General features: G+C 41.2%; 1 protein-coding gene across 1 annotated transcript in view; it reads left to right on the top strand.

The window, feature by feature from the left end:
• Positions 1-17483, top strand: part of LOC138854011 (uncharacterized) — a 38152-nt gene that overhangs the window by 19507 nt on the left and 1162 nt on the right. The window lies entirely within an intron of this gene.

The raw sequence follows: 17483 nt of genomic DNA, 5'->3' as shown, positions 1-17483 counted from the left end.
ACCAGACCTCCCGGTGGAACAGGGCCTGATCAACCAGGCTGTTACTGCTAGCCGCACGTAGTCCAACGTAAGAACTACAGCCCGGCTGATCCGGCACTGACTTTAGGTATCTGTCCAGCTCCCTCTTGAAGGCAGTGTAGTCCTGCTTTTTTTTCTATATTTCTCAGAGCTGCCTTCTCCTCCTCAAGAATTATCATTTGGACATTTACTATCAGCTTCTGTCTAATGTGCTATGTTGAAATTATGATTCAGAATTTCTCATTCTGTTATTCTCTTATTTTCTCACCTTCACTCTTTCTTGCAATTCTACTTGCTTTTCATTTTCTCTTCGATGAATGTCTCTCCGTATCTATTCCACCCTCTGGTGCTTATTGTCTATGCCTCTCTCTATGTACCACAGCCTCTCGCAACTTCCTTTCTTCAATCTCTTCCTCCTACATAAGTACGAATTAAACTTCACTTTCCATCACTTTCCTGCCAGGCACTGCATCATGTCTTCAGTTGTCTTTCCAGTTGTCTTCCCCCACTGGACTACCTGGAGGAAGACTGGCATGCATATATTGACCCCTTATGTAGACTGGCTTATTTATCTCCTCTTCTGCGGTGCTCTTCTTCCTCGGCATCCTCTCTCTCTCTCTCTCCTTAAATTTTGAAAATTTTTCCCTTTTTCTATCACTTCTGCTTCAGATATTTCTTTCATCATTAACTTTCCGTCATTTCCTTCTCCTTCATTCAGGCGTTTCTTTCAAAAATTTTGTTTTTCTTGCTTTTTTATTTTTTTTTTTTACTTTCAAAACAGAGCCTCGCCTACGCTCTGTTTTTTCAGTATGAGCCGCTTTGCCAGAGCTCTCAGCCATAGTAGATTTTCCTGCAAGAGACGAGAAACGTTTGCAGGACAACGCTTCGTAGCACTGGGAGAAAAAGCGCTCGTGGGCGCAAAAGCCAACCCAGAGTATATTTGGGAGTTCGAGCGGAAGATATAGTGAATGCACTGACCCAAGGGCAAATATAACCCCCTCAGACTGGAAGCAACGGAGTAACCAGAAGTAAACAGGGAGGCAAAATAATGGGGAACAGGATATATGTGCATATCTCTCCTTAGGTGTGAATGGTGTCTGTTACCCATCATGTGTTTTCCTTCGGCAGCGTCAAACAAGGCTATGTGGAAGATCGACATTTTCCCCAAGATATCATCATCATATCTGCAATAACTAATGGCTGAAAACTGCCACTCGATCACCATATCGCTACCCAAACGCTAAAAAAATTACAAACTAAGCAGTACAGGGAAAATTCAAGGACACGTTGGGCGGTATACAAGCCGTGGTGGGGAGTGAGTGAGTGAGGAGAGGGAACCAGCGTTTGTTTACTTATCATTACCGAGGGTAGCGGCTTTCAGCCTCTGACACCTGCGCCTCTGGGCATCCTGGGTCGCGGCTTTTGGTAGAGGTATGAAAGAAGTGGCTGGCATCTTCTCTTTGTGCCAGACTCTTTTGTTGCATTTTCTTCTGGGAGTTGCTTTCTATCTGCCAATTGTTAATAAACGGAGGATTTCGGCATTTCGGATTCAAGGAGGGAGTGGAAGGTCTAGAGTGCAATATAAAAGTCTGGCCAAGATTTGAGTAGTTTGTGTATCATAGCTTATGCTCTGCTCTAGAACTAGTTTGACTGCAAATCTTTAATCTTACCCGAGTTACAATATGATCTGACTAGGTGCAGGCTCCACCGTAAACTGGTGCTTCATGCTGGAAGATTAGCTTGTGTTCGGTGTATGATGTGAATGAAAATACTTCCTGGTATCGAAGAGGTATTTTTTTTTGTTACAAAGTTTACAACTGAGGCAAGATTTTGCCTACTCACCTAATTGTACTCCCTCACATGTGGGGTCGAGAGCTGATTCTCTACTGCCCACAGCCTCTCAATTACTCTTGACTGCATGCGCAGTTTTGAGAGATTCAGCACTCAACGCCACATTTAAAGAGCTACAGTCTGTGACAGCAAGTATGCAGTGTGATTGCTTTTTCATAAAGCAAAATTTGCTGATGTATCTAATTTTATACTTTTTGTAGTTCAGAATCCAAATAAAGAGAATCGACACCGTCAGAGTGATAAGTATTGACTTAATAAATCAATTGGCGCTCACGAATAGAAATTGGTGCAACAAATAAAAACACCCAAGATAATAAAAACAAAAAAAACATGAATAAATACTACTAACAAGAAAGAAATATACAAGACAAAGGAACTTTTTCAGACTTGAACGAAAAGAAGTTCAAGAGATACTGATAATTTTATACATGAATAAGTAAAGATCAGAAAAGTACAAGCAAAATTAAGGAATATAATTGGCTTAGGAAGGCTCTTAAGAATATTTTAAGCCAAGAAATAAATTAAATTATAATTATATTGCTAAACTTTCTAACACTTTTCATATTTATGGTAAAAGTTTGGCCAGAGTGCTTAGGGTCGCTAATGTTGTTTTAGGAAGGTCAGGCGAACCAGTGTGGTAAGCTTAATGGCAAGAGTTTCCTGAGTCCGTGTTGGTAAGACAATTTAAATGCATTCTGTGGCATGCGAAGACTTCCAGGTTTGTGTCGTGGTGCTGTGTGCTTATTTAATAATGAGTGGGCATGGTGTATGTGATTAGTTGAGCTATTTGTGTTTGCAGGGGAACCAAGGGATGAGATCTCACTCGCTACAATCATTCTTGCGTGCATGCGTGTGTGTTGGAGTGCATTCGTGCGGTCACCTAGACGTGTTTGCGAACGAAAGGATCACAGCTCCTGGCCCCTCCTCTTGAATTACAATCACCGGCATTATTGGCTCCTGGCCTCAGGGGCCGTATCACAGCTGCTCTCGAAATGAAGTGTTCGTGTGACGAAATTCTAGCTCCAGGTCTGAGATTACCAGACCAGCGCCTCTGCCACTGAGCCACAGAGTTCATTTTGCCCCAGCACTAAGAATCCTTATGAAATCTGTAATGGTCATTAACTGTAACCCACCACAGATTTTTTTTTATAGGGAAGTCTCGACTCAACTAGCAAGTCGTGACAGGCATAAAATCCTCGGCTGTCTACCTTTAATTATTTACATGGACCGTTTTAGCAAAGCAATGCCTATATATGCGAGCAGCAAAGCTATCAAAACTTGAAGTTTTATAACTAGAAGCTTGGAACATTAATGGCCGGGAATAATACTAACATTGTAATTTACCTGTTAGACAGCATTTTTTAATATGCCATTCAGTTTCGTTATCCAAATTACTTAAAAGACGAAGTTATGCTGGGAAGGGTAGAGAGAAGAGCAACCAAACTCGGACCAGCACCCAGAAACAAACCTAATGAAGACCGGTAACATTTAACCTCTACGATGGAAAAACAGTCATTTAACAGCTAGCTCGACAAGCACTTTGCAAGCACAGGATTTAACTAGATATATCGTGCTCTAGCGGGAGCAGTTATCAGAATTAACAGGGCCTAATAAGCTACAACAAGGGAATGGGGAAGAGAGGACAGGAGCGAGTTGTTCTTGCCTTGGATACCTGCTTCATTCAAACAATCGCTAAATATACTCTGAAAACCTGCACGGTATGTTATATACACGCAACTGACGGGGATGGATATGTACATATATATATAAATTATATATATATATACATACACACACACACACACACACACACACACACACACACACGTGTGCGTGTTCATGAAAGTTCGCTTTACTGCGAGTTTGTGTGCATCTCACTTGCGTGTCATGTGCGTGTTACACGCGAATCATATCGTTTTCATGGTTTTTCTGGGCTCAGGAAACTAGCCATGTGAGTAATGGAGTGTGTGTGTGTGTGTGTGTGTGTGTGTGTGTGTGTGTGTGTGTGTGTGTGTGTGTGTGTGTAAACACGTGTTATGTGAACTAAAAGGCTCCTTAGTATGTGTACATATCACTGACTCATCATGTAAGCACCACGGGCTGGTGTCGTTCGCCTCGTGTCAATGTAATTATACATTTCCTTGGGTGCTGTGCGTGTGTGGTCGGCAGCATGCGTGTACATGGTTGTATGTACATACCATGAGCGTATGGCAAGTCATGTATATTTTTGTTGTGCGTATGAAAAATATTGTAATCACAATAAACAGGTGATGTCACAAAATGAAAAATAACCACTGCAGAAATATAGTGAAATTCCATATATATTATACACATTGTATATATATATATATATATATATATATATATATATATATATATATATATATGTCGTGCCGAATATGTAAAACTGGTCAATTAGCAAGAACTCATTTAAAATTAAGTCCTTTCTAAAGTTTTCCTCTTATACGTTTAAAGATATATTTTTTTCATTAATGTTAATGTAAAAATTTTTAAATTTGCTCCAAAACAATCTTAGAAAACTTGCCTAACCTTATTATAACAAGAACAATTTATTTTAGCCTAACCCAACTAAATATATTTTGTATTTGTTTACAATAATTTAATACTAAACAAACACAGTGAAATATTTTTTTTTTTCGTTAAGTTCAGAATGATTTTGGCGAAATTATTGCATACACAAATTTTCGCTTGTCCTATATGGCAAGATGATCGTTGCTATTTAAGCAAAGATCGCAAGTTCTGCCTATTCGGCACATTATTATTATTTATATATATATATATATATATATATATATATATATATATATATATATATATATATATATATATATATATATATAAAATATACATACATACACACACACACATTCATAAGCATACATGTTGAGGTGATAATTGTAATTTGTGGCCCGTGTCGTCAGTCGTGTGTACGAGATCGTGTTGTTTTGTGTGCGTGTTGCAGTCGTGTGTGTTGCAGCCCGTGTGCGTGACAGAGGCGAGGTGTAATAATGTTTTGTGGTGGTGTCGAGGGAGAGAGAAGGGTGTATTTATGTGTGCGCGTGTCAGTCTGTGTGTACTCCTGTGTGTACAGTTTGTGTGCATGAGTGCTTGTGCTGCTTGATGATGCGAGTGATTGTGTGTGTGTGTACTCACCTATTTGTACTCACCTATTTGTGGTTGCAGGGGTCGAGTCATAGCTCCTGGCCCCGCCTCTTCACTGATTGCTACTAGGTCCTCTCTCTCCCTGCTCCATGAGCTTTATCATACCTCGCCTAAAAACTATGTATGGTTCCCGCCTCCACTACTTCACTTTCTAGGCTATTCCACGGCTTGACTACTCTATGACTGAAGAAATACTTCCTAACATCCCTTTGATTCATCTGAGTCTTCAACTTCCAAGTGTGTGTGTGTGTGTGTGTGTGTGTGTGTGTGTGTGTGTGTGTGTGTGTGTGTGTGTGTGTGTGTGTGTACATATACGTATATAATACATGTGCCGAATAGGTCAAATTGGTCAATTAGCAATAACTCATTTAAAATTAAGTCTCTTTCTAAAAATCTTAATATGTTTTCAGTCCTCGCGATCCAGAAGACACAGTATTATATTCACGGAAAATAATGTACACCGCAGGAAGTTATACAGCCTCTGTCGAATGGAAATTTCATCCCATTTAGTGAAGTAGCTTCAGTTCCTTGAATCAAGAATCCTTCACAAAAAAATAAGGTGCAGCTTCTTCCCATAAAATTGATCAAGCCTCTCCCAACTAATTCTCAGCATTTAAAATCGATACTGTCACATCAGCCATCTTAGTCACCATCAGAAACTCAAAAATGGAGAGAAGCGTCAAATTATAAAGACAGTTCAGAATAGCCTTTTGTTTAGCACCAAGTTTCGCTCACTCCTAAACGAAACTAGTAATAGCTTCGCTCGCTCTCTCGCTCTCTCCATTGCCTGTCGTGTACCTGACTGCTGCAAGCGTCACCAGAAGCACGAAAATAAACTAGACTAGAATGTACTTTCCAACTGTGCTTCAGTCATGCTTCATTCTTTACACTTCTTTATCAGACATTTTACCCGAGCGATGGAAGCCGAGACAATGTTAATTTTTTTTTTTTACCAATAAACGAGTTTTCATTTTGACAAGTCATCTTCGTAGTCTATATTAACAACAGCATAATGATAAATAAAGTTCTCGTGCAGAACGAGCTCTCAGCAGGAAAAAAAAAAAAAAAAATCACAAAATCGCGTTTTTTTTTTTTTACCGGTATTTTTCCTTCATTGACCTTAGCAATACTCCTCTGAATCCAATCGTAGGAGGAACTGTGCCAAAATTTCCACACGAGTTGGTTAGCAGTTGGAGTATTGCTTCTAGGAGCCTACAGGCCATAGAAACAAATTAAAAAAAAAAAAAAAAAAAAAAAAAAAAAAAAAAAAAAAAAAAAATTGGCGGGGGCCTTTTTTTTTTTTACATTATTCCACCTGTTGAAGAATTTACCAACAATTGTGAAGACACACACACACGTGTAATGCTAGGATATTTTATCGAGGAACTTTTCGCCATGTTTCGTGTGCGTAACGTTCATTCACTGCACGTGTATTTTAATAGCTTTATCGTCCACCCCACACCCATCCTGTGAGGGGTAGCCAAAACACCAGAATCACATAATGGGTCAAAGGCAAACACGTAAGGGGTCCAGGACATCAATGTAACGATAGCTAATCAAGTTGCAGCTGTAATGACCTACTTGCAGGTTCTAGATCTGGTTCCAGTTGTAATGAGTTGGTAATACAGCCATGAATTTATTCACGAAACACTACAGTGTAGGTTACGTATGATTTTCAATTACTTTTTTTTAATCCTATGAGTTATTTCACAGCTGTTGTTATATCCCAACTCTTAACCGGGATTTAACAATAACTAAATTAAATTTCTCGCAGACAAAACGCCTGAACAATATTAGATTTCCGTTTGTTATATCTTGGTTGCAAAAATGCACCAGCTGTTGTCACAGGGAGGGACTCCTCGCAGCTGGTGTTGGTGCAAGAAACCCACCCATCAGCTAATGCCACAGGTGGCGGAAACCCATCTGGCAGCTGGTGGCACTGGAAACAGAAACCTCATTTACTGTAACTACTATTGTCAGTTGTGGCAGAAACCCCACTTAAACGTTTTCAGTGGTGTCAGGTACCCTCGGTTATCACAGGTGCCCAAAACTCCGCTTAACAATGTCGCAGATGGCTGAAATTGTCTTCCCAATCGATCCGAATTGCTCATATGGTAATGTGAGATAGAGAGAAAGGGTGCAGAGCGAGGGAGAGAGCGAGGGAGGAAAGAGGGGGGGGGGGAGGAAAGAGAGGGGACCATGATATTCTTGAAGGTCTGTTGATCCATGGAACGTGAGCAATCTTCCCTTCCCATTAACCATGGCTAATAATAATGATAAAAATAAATACATTAATAATCTATTTTTAGACTGAGGTGGTTTGGTTGAACAGAGAATAGAACATAAGAACATAAGAACGAAGGAACACTGCAGCAGGCCTACTGGCCCATGCGAGGCAGGTCCAAGTCTCCTATCGGCTTAAGCCAATGCACCCAACCTAGTCAGGTCAGGTCACATTGACTTAAGGGAGGAACACGGCAACCGACCTGGTAGCACAAGCTATCAGGTCCAACTCACACCCACCCACACCCACTCATGTATTTATCCAACCTATTTTTAAAGCTACACAACGTTCTGGCCTCTATAACTGTACTTGGGAGTTTGTTCCACTCATCCACAACTCTATTACCAAACCAGTACTTTCCTATATCCTTCCTGAATCTGAATTTTTCCAACTTAAAACCATTGCTGCGAGTCCTGTCTAGGCTAGATATTTTCAGCACACTATTTACATCCCCTTTATTTATTCCTGTTTTCCATTTATACACCTCAATCATATCCCTCCTAATTCTACGTCTTTCTAGAGAGTGTAGATTCAGGGCCCTTAGTCTATCCTCATAGGGAAGGTTTCTGATACATGGGATCAACTTTGTCATCCTCCTTTGAACATTTTCCAGAGCATTTATATCCATTCTGTAATACGGTGACAAAACTGTGCAGCATAATCTAAATGAGGCCTAACCAAGGATGTATAGAGTTGAAGAACAACCTGAGGACTCCTATTATTTATGCTTCTTGATATGAAGCTAAGGATTCTATTAGCTTTATTGCGAACACTTATGCACTGTTGTCTTGGTTTCAGATTACTGCTAACCAGAACTCCTAAATCTTTTTCGCAATCCGTAATATTAAGATCTACATTATTTAGTTTATATGTGGCATGGTTATTGTCCTGTCCAACATTTAGAACTTTGCATTTGTCTATATTAAACTGCATCTGCCACTTCTCCGACCACTGCATCAGTCTATTCAAATCTTCCTGGAGTGCTCTAATGTCCTCGTCAGAATGAATTCGACGGCCTATTTTGGTGTCATCGGCAAACTTGCTGATGTCGCTCTTTATGCCCTCATCTATGTCGTTTATGTAGATTGTGAACAGCAGGGGGCCCAACACTGACCCCTGTGGAACACCGCTCGTGACGCTTCCCCACTCTGATTTCTCCCCATTTATGCAAACTCTCTGCTGCCTATTTGTCAACCATGCCTCTATCCAGGAAAAAATTTCTCCTCCTATTCCATGTGCCTTAATTTTCCTCAATAGTCTCTGATGTGGGACCCTGTCAAAAGCCTTACTGAAGTCCATATACACAATATCATATTCATTACCATGATCTACCTCCTCAAATACCTTAGTGAAAAAAGTTAATAAATTCGTAAGGCAGGAACGCCCCTTTGTAAAACCATGCTGAGATTCGTTGATTAATTTATGCTTTTCAAGGTGGCTACGAACTGCCTCGGCAATTATTGACTCCATAAATTTTCCCACTATGGAGGTTAGGCTTATTGGTCTATAGTTCGAAGCTAAGGACCTGTCACCTGCTTTGAAAATAGGTATCACATTTGCTATTTTCCACTTATCTGGCACCATGCCAGTTTGTAGTGATGTGTTGAAAAGATTAGCCAAAGGTTTGCTAAGCTCCTCTTACATTCCTTTAGAACCCTTGCATACAGTTCATCAGGGCCTGGGGATTTGTTAGGTTTTAATTTATCTATTTGCCTAAGGACCATGTCACTTGTGACCCTAATCGTGCACAGATTATCGTCCTGTTCCACATAATTTATCATTTCTGGAATATCGCTGGTATCCTCCTGTGTAAAAACTGAGAGGAAGTATGTGTTAAAAATTCTACACATTTCCTTATCACTGTCAGTGAGCTGACCCGAGGAACTTTTGAGTGGGCCTATCTTGTCCCTGATCTTACTTCTGTATACCTGAAAGAATCCTTTTGGGTTAGTCTTCGATTCTCTTGCAACTTTAACCTCATAATCTCTTTTTGCTTTTCTAATTCCCTTTTTTATTTCTCTCTTTAACTGAATATATTGATTTCTTAATTGTCCCTCTCCTCTTTTGATTTGCCTATATATGCCTCTCTTTTGACCAATCAGATATTTTAATCTATTGTTCATCCATTTAGGATCATTTTTGTTTGATCTGATTTCCCTATTTGGAACATAATTTGACTGAGCAGCTAGAACTATGCCCTGGAAAGCGTCATATCGGCAACCATCACCACCTACCTGACCCTTAGTCAGGTCATTCCAGTTCAGCCCACCTAAGTAATTTTTCAGTCCTATGAAATCAGCCAAGCGAAAGTCAGGGACGGAGACTTGATTGCCATTATTAGGGGAATTCCATGATATATTAAAACTGAGTGATTTGTGATCACTTTCCCCAAGCTCATCATTAACCTCAAGATTATTAATTAGTGTTTCCCTACTGGCAAGAACCAAGTCAAGGAGGTTATTTCCCCTAGTTGGCTCTGTCACAAACTGTTTTAAAAAACAATCCTGGATCGTATCAAGAAAGTCACCTGACTCTAAATTTCCTGTCAAATTGCTCCAGTCAATCTGTCTATAGTTGAAATCTCCCATTAGCACAACATTTTCGTATGTAGATGCCTTACGAATTTCGTCCCATAGAAGTTTACTGCACTCCCTATCAAGATTTGGGGCCCTGTAAATTACACCCAAAATTAGTTTTTCTCGGCCCTCGAGAAGCTGTAACCAAACAGATTCAGTGGCCGACGCTTCTAATTTTATATCTTGTCTAACACAACAATTTAAATTGTCTCTGACATACATCGCTACTCCACCACCCTTCCTGTTGACCCTGTCAGTGTGGAATAATTTATAGCCTTGTATGTGACATTCAGAGGGCATCTCTCTATCTTTCAGATTGAGCCAGGTCTCTGTTATAGCAATAATATCTATGTTTCCTGCACTTGCAATTAATCTTAGCTCATCTATCTTATTTCTTACACTCCTGCTATTAGTATAGTAAACCTTAAGGGAGCTAGTCCCTTGCTGCCCTCTGCTGTCCCCCTTTGTTTGCTGACCTGATCTATTGCCTTTATTTATAACTTCATGCTGAATGCCTTTTATACATTTACTGTTTCCAACCCTAGTATTGCAACCTGCTTGTTTCCCACACACACCCATACCTCTATCTTCTATCAGTTTAAAATCATAGGCATTTCACCAATGGCCTTCTCAATTGAGTTTGCAAGTGCTACCACCCCAGCCCCAGAGAGATGTACCCCATCCCTTGCATACATATCATGTTTGCCATAAAAGTTGTTCCAGTTGTCAATGAATGGGATTGCAAGTTCCTTGCAGTATCTGTCTAGCCAGCAATTTACACCAATTGCCCTAGACAACCATTCATTTCCTACTCCCCTTCTAGGCAATATGCTACATATGATTGGGACCCCTCCCTTAGACTTAATGAAATCTATAGCTGACCTGTACTTATCTAGCAGCTCTTCTCTCCTACCCTTCCCAATATCATTTCCACCAGCACTGAGACAGATAATGGGCTTGTTCCCATTACCTGACATGATATTATCCAGCCTGTTAACTATGTCCCCAACACCAGCTCCAGGGAAGCACACTCTATCTCTCATCTTATTCCTATTACAAAAAGCACGGTCAATATATCTTACCTGAGAGTCACCAACCACAAGAATGCGCTTACCTCTGTTAGCAGGGGCAGTAGTACCCTTACCTTCACTGGCCACTGAAGTACATTCATCCTGAAGAACAGAGAAGCGATTTCCTACCTTCAGATCTTCACTCTTAGCTTTCCTTATTCTGATTCTCCTCCCATTACTGGTTACCACTCGCCACTTGTAGCAGGTGCTGGACTGCACCTCACTGCTGGTAGCCGTTGCTACCTCCCCACCTACAGCCTCCTCACAGCGAGAGACAGACTGCACCTCACTGCTAGAAGCCTCATTCCCCACAACTCCAGCCACCTCACACTCTCTCCCAGACCCATTAAGGTGGACCTTCAGCCTCCTAATCTCCTCCTGGAGAAGCAAGACCTCCTCCTTCAACTCTCCAACCTCAATTTTTAAAACACTGCAGAAGCAAGCCATGCTTTGTAACCGTCCACGCTAATCCCCAAAGCAGCTCAGGGTCTGTGACCTCACAGAAGAGAGAGCCAGAAAGATCAGTTATACGGAATGTATGAATAAATATAACATGGAGAACCACAGTTTTCCACGCTAGTCTAGGAACTCTGGAAAATCGGGAGTATCACACAGGAACCTGGGCGACTAGATTACTGAAAAGGTCATACCAGCATGGTCGAGTAAAAGGGCCATGCACAAAGGCCATGTACAAGGGTAATCCACAAGGGTCAAGAATAAAGATCAGGTACAGAGGACAGGGGGAGGGGGGGGGTAAAGTGACGTCGTGAGGCCGAGGTGAGATCGTGGGTGCAAAGTTCCACCTGGACTCGTCACGGGCATTATTTTCATGGCCGAGATCTTCCAGCCAGTATTAAAGAGGACGACACATGTGCAGCAGTTGGAAATCGTTGTTCTTGAAACATTTCGCCTACACAGTAGGTTTCTTCAGTTAAATACAAATGCAGCAGATGCTGTAGTGAAATGAAAATGTAATCAGTTCGTCTTTATTTCCGTACTATACCTGCTGCCTCTGAATCTGACTGAAGAATGCTAGTTTGGTCCAAGTTTCAGCACTAAAGATACCCAACTATTGTGTCTTAATAATCGACTTTTCGGTATTTTATACCATTTTTAATATATACCATTTTCAACATTAAAGAGGACAGTTTTGCTTACCCGTGACAGGCTGGGTGGGCATCCCGTCCTCAAAACAGAGTTCGGGTTTAGCACTCTTCTATCCCTGCGCTTTTAACATGCATTGTTAAGTGGGTTGTGGTGCATACGTTGGACTACGGGCGGCGGGCACCAATACCTTAAGCGATCAGGGCAGCAACTCCGGGGCCTAGTCTGGGACCTGGCCGTGGAGGCGGTGACCTGCAGAACTGACAACGGATAACCTACATGTAGGCTGCTCTAGCCTGACAAATTAACTGATTTTTTACGTATAATCATCCACCATTAACGAAATAGGCAGGCGGGTTACATTGGACAGCGCAGACCTTGCTTCAAGCACTGGTAAACCAACATTGAAGAACTGAATGAAATTTGAGAGGATGCTGGCTGCTTCTTGGAAAGATCTAACTAGGTGAGAGGAATTTTCATCATAGGAGAAACAGTGAAAGTGAGAGAAGACGGCTTTCTAAACCCAGGAAGAACAGCAGATAGAGAGAGAGAGAGAGAGAGAGAGAAACGGCTTTTTAAACCTAGGAAGAACAGCAGAGAGAAAACAGTGTCTTTTATGTAGCAAGAATCGTCCAGATAAGATATATTCTCTTCTACTAGTGACTCACACTCTTCACTGTCTCAGTATCGTAAAAAAATCATGCTCACCTAAATTCTATATATATACACGGCTGCACCTTTTTGTTTCGAAATGGGTCACTCGATTCTCAAAATCGTTAATAAAAAAATATCACCCCACACTTAAACCAGAAAATGTTACCGAGTTTAATAATCAATGAACGTAATTTTGTTTAGCCTCTACTGAGAAAGGTAATTCGCTGGAAGTATTTCTACCGAAATTTAGCCCACGCTAGCCAGCACGGGATCATGCGTGACCAATAAAGTATTCAGAGAGGACCTGACCACCTGGCTCCACTCCCTTCCTCTCCCTACCCCCCCTTACATGCTCTCACCTACCTCCCCCCACTATCTCTCTATCTCTCTCTCATTTCCCTCTCATACTCATTTCTCCCTCACACTCATTTCTCTCATACATTCATTTCTCTCTCTCTATCTTTCTCTCACTCATTTTCCTGAGTGTTCTCTCCGAGATGTACTCACCAAATTGTATTTACAGAGATTCTATCAAAGAGGCACTAACAGTGGTATATTCACAGTTGTACTCGCAAAGTTGCCATCACAATTTTAACCAGTGAGTAGTACTGAGCTGTGTGAGATAATGGGAACAATCTCCACCATCTCACAACTGTAGTCAGTGAGCAATGCTAATAAAGTTGTATTTACCGACATGTACTAACCAATTCGAACGCATAGTCGTGTTTACGTAGGTAGTTTTCTCGGCTCTTGGCTCCACGCACTTACCTACAATCAATTGCCGTTATTAATTCTTAACCGTTTAAAAAAAAATAAATGTACGCAGCCCTCGGCCAGCAATTATTACTTACTAACCAGTCTTTTGAGTCCCCTCTCGTCTACTTCCGAAATCATGTAGGGCACTTTCTTCCATTACTTTTTGATCCATTTCTATATGGAAACGAATTATCAAGGGGAAGCGCTAAACCCGCAGGATTATACAGCACCTGTGGGGCATGTGGAAGGTATTCAGGCTTAATTCAAGCATCATGTTCCTCGATGCAGTGTCTAGTTTGGTTGCAAACCTCTGAATATTTACACTTAGTTTACTTATCTAATGTCTTAGGGGAGGAGGGGGGAAGTAACTCATCTCCATCTTTACAGCCATACCTTCACACTTCGATGAACTAGTTTGGCTTACTGCCCACTTAATCTCTGTCATATCTGCTTTTGAATCCATGCATTGAGTTGACCTCCAGGAATTCAGAGAAAACCTGCTCGATTGGCTCTGTTCGCTCACTCACTCCTCTCTGCGTGTATGATTTTGGAAGACCGGCTAGTTGTACCTGTTTATCTGGAGTTTACCTGGAGAGAGTTCCGGAGGTCAACGCCCCCGCAGCCCGGACTGTGACCAGGCCTCATTGTGGATCAGGGCCTGATCAACCAGGCTGTTACTGCTGGGTGCAAGCAATCCAACGTACGAGTCACAGCCCGACTGGTCAGGTACCGACTTTAGGTGCTTGTCCAGTGCCTGCTTAAGACAGCCAGGGGTCTGTTGGTAATCCCCCTTATGTATGCTGGGAGGCAGTCGTGTGAACGACTTCTTGTTTAGACTCCTGATGGAAGATCTCCTTATCTTCAGGAAGTTGATGAGATTTTATTAGCGCCTTCGAAAATGTGTTTCATGTTATACAAACGCTAAAGCTCTTTACTTTGTTAATGGAAGGAGATGCTTATCTGGTCGACAAGTCGACAAGCCAGTCTAAATATCTGTAATGCAAAGCAAGCTTTTATTTTCGATGTTTCGCCAGGAGTTTTCAGACTTGAGCGAAACATCTAAAACAAATATGCATCTTCGCATTACATATCACTACAAATGCTTTTCTCCTGGTCGATTTTCCCAGCTCACTCTATATAAACCTACATTTTTTGTGATTAAAATGCAATAGATATTTGCCCCCTCTGTCAATGTTTCACTTTTGTTTCTCATCTCCATCGAATTAATTTTTAGTTAAAACACTGAACTTATCTTTTTCTTATGAAAGGTAATCAATTACATTATGGGTTCAAGGACTGATCCTTGGGTAATTTAGCTTGTTACATTTGCCTAACGTCCATAGATACGTGCGTTAGTGTGCGTGCGTTTTTATGGTGTTTCTTTTTCTGTGTATGTATTGGTGATGTTAACTATTTAATTAAGTAGCCTGGTCCCGCCTCTCACTCGAATCCTGGTCTCTGTTATACATACATATAAAGCACAGAAGTGGCGTGATGAGCTTCAAGTGTACCTTTGCACTGAGTGCAAAGGTACACTTGAAGCTGATCTTGGAGCGTTTCATCATATACATGTCTCCAGGTGAGCTAGCATCATTGTGCACAGGTGCTCAGATCTGCCACCAGGATGCTGGCCACCAAAATCATACAAAACATTGGGAATTAAAATAAAATACCTGAAGATATTGTTTCGACTGGCATTTGCAGGACACTAAGAGAGAGAGAGAGAGAGAGAGAGAGAGAGAGAGAGAGTGGGGGGAGGGGGGAAGGGAGGGAGAGGGAGAGTTACTCGAATTACATCCAAGCGATAAATCCGCTATCCACCCCCCACCCCAATAAATCGCCCACCCCTTCTCTCCCTCTGTAATCGCCAGGTTCACGATTTATCTTCCCTATAATACGCAAGAGTATGTCGCGCTCGAACGCCTGCCTATTGGTTCTCCAGGAGGTGAATGAAGGGGGATGAGGGAGGCGAGAATCTGGTATGTATGTCGAATCAATTTCTCAACGTTCAGGTGACCGTGTTAGGGAGGAGAAGGGGGCGGCGGCGGTAGCGGCTGAGGAAGAAAAGGAGAATAGGATGTAGTGGTGGGGTATGGGATGGTGTGTGTAGGATGTAGTGGTGTGTGTGTGTGTGTGTGTGTGTGTGTGTGTGTGTGTGTGTGTGTGTGTTTTCTTAAGTACAGTGAATACTTTTCTCTAACAGTCAACACTTACATGGAGACACAAACATGATATAGATTGTATATTTCCACCGTCAACCGAGATCATACCAGAAGGTCGAAATACATTATCAGTCACACTTGTTTCTATCGTTAAGTTCATCTTGACCTATATATAAGCAGTGTCTTAGGGGTGACTTAAGATTTAGTGAATGTCATTAACAACAGTTCGCCCACACATATGGCTTTATCAAGTAACGTGATAAAACTTTGTGGGAGGTGAAATGTTGTGCTTTTAATTAAGCCATCCACCGAGTGAAACGTTGTGGTTCATGAAGGAGTCTACTACTTTTATGAGACAGTTAACACACCTTGTCGATGTTTTGCTCACAATTTCAATTACAGAAACATTCTGGGTAATAATTCTAAAATGAAGCCACACACATTAAGTTAATTTACGAGTCATTAGTGTTCATAAATCTTTAAAATCACGTGTCCACGAATATTTAAAAGATTTGCAATAAAAAAAATGAGATTTTTTTAAAATAGTTGACTGCTTTTCTTCCTCTCACTTTTGTGTAATAATTTAACACAGTATGAAGCTCTAAATGCTTAAGGGTCATCCTGCACGTGGAGACTGGGAGGTAATCAGATCTGATATAAGGAAAGGTGAAGATCCACTTCGCGGGACCCATTATTATAATCATGGGGGAGCGCTAAACCAGTAGGATTATACAGCGCATTTGGGAGGGGGATGGAAGGTATTCAGGCTCAATTCAGAGAACTGGAGCACAGATCCATTTTCCTAGATCAAGAGCCCCTCACCAGGAACCTCCCTTGAGAGGTGGCGGGGCCAAGAGACCGACCCTAGCATCAAGGCTGTTTATTGTTCTTTCTTCAGTCACTAATACAGAAGAGCTTATTTTGCTTCGAGTTTATTTTGATTAAACTTTTACAAGAATTTTCTATATAGTATTCATTTTTCAACCTTGACTCAAAAGTCAATCAAGACATTCTATCAATTAAATCACTTTGAAGTGACAGTAAAGTTTCCCGTGAAAGTAGAATTTGAATCCTCCAATTTCAACTCTGATCTGATATCCATTTTAAATGAAAGGAAAAAACTAATGAAAATCTTCACAATTCTCCAAAGACTGAGAGGAGTCGTCTTTAGAGTCGAGAATTTCAGGGACCATGTGTGTAACTCTTAATAAAGGATCCTTGGGTAATATCTTGCAAAAGTGTGAACCCTTTATGACTGAAAGGAGGTGAAAGAGGGATAGCGACAAGGAGGACAAGCGAGAAAAGGGTAAAAAGAGCAAGCGAGAAAAGGGAAGAGAGAACAAGTGAGAAAAGGGTGGGGAGATGAATGAGAAGAATACGAGAGGGGGATCCATAGTTTGTTGCTGACGATAGTGAAGAAATAACACTGCAAAAGAAGCTTCTACCGAGTCATTGTTTGTCTCAGTGTTGATAAAAATCAACACACAGCGATACGACATGCTTATAAAAGCTTGTTGTACGAGTATCTTGTCGTTACAGATGTAAGAGACACTTGATGACCTAGAAGCAACACCCCCAACCCGAGGGGCCACCGCCGGGTCGCCATGTGAAGACCCGGGCCAGAAGTACCGGCAAACCAACATCAATCAACTAGAAGCAGCACTTCGGAGAGGAAAAACTGCATTGGTTAAAAATGAACTGAAACATTCTCGAAATTTTATTCTTTAGGGTGTGGATTTCTTTTGAAATTGCTCTACCTATAGTAGTCTGAATTTTATACTTGTTTTAAAAAGACAAGCAAGCAATCACTGGGATATATTTAGAA

Source organism: Cherax quadricarinatus, chromosome 46 (genome assembly GCF_038502225.1).
Source record: "Cherax quadricarinatus isolate ZL_2023a chromosome 46, ASM3850222v1, whole genome shotgun sequence".
In the NCBI taxonomy this organism is placed as follows: Eukaryota; Metazoa; Arthropoda; class Malacostraca; order Decapoda; family Parastacidae; genus Cherax; species Cherax quadricarinatus.
Note: the sequence above shows the minus strand (reverse complement) of the source record. Positions and strands in the feature narration are given on the sequence as shown.